The sequence below is a fragment of the Chinchilla lanigera genome, unplaced genomic scaffold (assembly GCF_000276665.1).
Source record: "Chinchilla lanigera isolate Chin_1 unplaced genomic scaffold, ChiLan1.0 scaffold00009, whole genome shotgun sequence".
NCBI lineage: Eukaryota > Metazoa > Chordata > Mammalia > Rodentia > Chinchillidae > Chinchilla > Chinchilla lanigera.
In genome coordinates this window covers 11,450,320-11,453,313 of record NW_004955410.1, presented here as the reverse complement: position 1 = coordinate 11,453,313, position 2,994 = coordinate 11,450,320, and the positions used below count along the sequence as shown (strand labels likewise).

Here is a 2,994-nt window from a genome sequence, read left to right as displayed (position 1 = left end):
TTTTCTTTCATCCTGTGTGTTGCCTTTGTGGTGTCCTTAGAAGCACAAAATTTCTTAATTTTGATGAAGTCTAGTTTATCTATTTTTTCTTTTCTTGCCTTTTGTTTTTGTGCTATAGCTAAAAACATATTGCTTGAGCTAATGTCACTAGATTATACTTGTTTTCTTCTAAGGGTTTGATGATTTTTTTTAGATTTATATCTTAGGTCCATCCTGAGTTAATTTTTTTTTTTTTTTCCGGTACTGGGAATTGAACTCACGACCTCACGCTTGCCAGGCAGATGCTGTGCCGCTGAGCTAAATCCCCAGCACCTCTGAGTTAATTTTTGCATATGTATAATTTTGTGTATGGTATATGGTAGTGATCCAACCTAATTATTTTGCATATGTATATTTAGTTGTCCCAGCACAATTTATTGAAATACTCTTTCTCCCCCTTGAAGTTATCTTAACAGTCTTTTGAAAGTCATCTAATAAGAAAGATGAGTATTTATTTCTAGAGTCCTGAGTCTCGTCCAGGGACGTATATGGCCAGTATTACATGGGTACCACATGTTCTTGGTCACTGTAACTATGTAGTGAGTTTTGAAACCAGGAAGTATGACTCCTTCAACTTTGTGCCTCTTCTGTTGAAATTGTTTCAGTTATTCTGAGTCCCTCGCATCTTCATATTATGATCAATTTGTAGATTTCTTCAATAAAGCTATCTGGGATTTTTTATGAGGTTTGTATTGAATTTGTAACTCAGTTTGGGCACTATTAGCATGGTACCAATGAGTCTCTGATCACAGAGCATAGATATCTTTTAATTTGTTTGGGCCTCTAAAAATCTCTTTCACCAGGGGCTGGGGATTTAGCTCAGTGGCAAAGTGCCTGCCTGGCAAGCGCAAGGTCGTGAGTTCGGTTCCAGGTACTGGAGAAAAACCAAAAAAAATCTCTTTCACCAATTTTTTTTTTCTTTTCTTTTTTTTTTAGCCTGAAGAGTGTAAGTTTGGTACTTCTTTTGTTAAATTTATTCTTAAGTATTTTATTCTTTTGGATGTTATAAATGGAGTTGTTTTCTAGATTTTATTTTCAGATCATTCATTGCACCAAGTATATTCAAATACAATTGCTTTTTGTTACTTGATGTACTTTGGTTCCAAAGTCAGTCTTAAAACTGGTAACAGAAACAGCTAGCTACAAGAAATACTATTTTTAAAAAATAGATTGTGCTAATGGAACAATAAATTATATCCCAAACAGTTGTTTTGCTGTATTCTGAGGGCTGAAATATCTCATTAAAAAGCAGCTGCATAATGTAAAGGTGTTTAAATATACCATATCCATCTGTAGATGGCTTTAATACACAGTACCCCCAGAATGTTGAATAGCATCATCTATTTCTGCATGTACTTAATTTTCTTGAGCAACAACAAATAACTCCTGGCATACTAATTCTTTTCTTTCAGTTCTCAACTCAGAACTTACTTCCTCAGAAGGCTTTTCCTGATTTGCCCACCAACGGTTGTCCTGTACTTAACTGGTAACACATCCTTGGTTTATTTCCTCTCATCTTTTACAATCCATAGTTATTTTATTTGTTTATTGGCTTCTTCCTCAGAGTAAAAGTTCATGAGAACAGAGACTTTCCCTACTCAGTATTCATTCACTACAGAATCCCCAGTGCCTGACACATAGTGGCTACATATAAAAAATTTTGATGTACAAGTGAATGGATTTTCCAACTACAAGAAACATATAGAGAACTACTAATCATGGCAAAGCAATAAACAAATGACACTGACATCACCCTTGTGTCTGCTTTTCATGGGGAGACTTCTATCAAGATTTGTAAGTTTTCCAGAAGATGTTTTGCAATTGTGTCTGGAGCAGCCAAGTGTGTTTAAAAAGAAATTGGGACTCTCTGGTTATCGCATCCTGAATCCTCATATTACTTGAGTCATTCATCACTGTGTGAAGTAATCTGGCAGCATTTCAGGGAGTAATAAAGAAAGGCCTCTGAAAGGAACCTCACGCTTCTGAATTCAAGGAGTAGAGAGATCCTTGGTGTTACGGTTTGCATCTAGGTGTCCCCCCAAAGGGACATCTAGTGTGTGACTGATTCCTAGTGCAATGCTTGGAGTAAGGGTGCTGGGATTAAGGGTGAGTGGTTGCTGGATCAGCTCACTGATTGAATTGGCACCACCATAATCCCAGCAGTCTGGATAGGATAAAAGGGCAGAAAGAGGCTTCTCTCTCTCTCTCTCTCTGCTCTCCTCCCTTTTCCTTTTGCTGTCTTCTGCTGTATAAACTCTTTCTCCACTATGACGACCCTACCAAGCCACCTCACCTTGGAGCCAGCCAATTATGCACTGAAATCTCTACGAACTGTGAATTAAATAAACCTTTCCTTTTTAACTCTGGGGTGTTGGGTATGTTGTCTCTGCAACAAGACAAAAGTAATTAAGATACTTGGTATAAATAGCAGAATATGGACTATGGCTGTGGAGTTGTTCACATCGCATAACTGAGCCAATGCTGAATTTAATTTAACATCTATATGTGTAATTTTACCTGAGAATCATCACTACCTAAGCCTTCTTTACCTTGAGCTTCCCCACTTTAGCCAGAACTAGTATTTCTTATTATTTAGTCAGCCATTTTTTATTTTTTAAAAAACTGCTTAAAAAATTCACTTCATGAGGAGTAGTGCACACCCAAAAGAACAGTAGAAATAAGAACATCACGCATCAGGAAAATTCACTGATTCACTAAATGCCTCAACCCCCACAGCACATTCAAAGTCTGGATTCAAAGTTGGTTTCCTACAAAAAGTGACCTGTTCATATTTATCGGGGAGCTAAAGAGTTGCTCTTCTGTAATTGAACTCTTGGACATGAGAATGGTGAAGTGTCTAGGTATACTTTGTGTCTGTCTTAGGAAGGTTAAAGAAGAATTTTTAAAATCTGCATATATGTAAATTCCAGTAATTCTAGGTGTCAGAATAACACC

At 36.9% G+C, this 2,994-nt stretch overlaps 1 long non-coding RNA gene across 1 annotated transcript in view; it reads left to right on the top strand.

Annotated features, from left to right (window-relative positions):
- The first annotated feature begins 649 nt into the window (after nt 1-649).
- Nucleotides 650-2,994, top strand: part of LOC106147796 — a 28,984-nt gene continuing 26,639 nt past the window's right edge. Inside the window, exons 1-2 of the long non-coding RNA XR_001232762.1 lie at nt 650-724; nt 1,452-1,525. This is a non-coding gene — a long non-coding RNA (uncharacterized LOC106147796). The remainder of the gene's footprint in view (nt 725-1,451; nt 1,526-2,994) is intronic.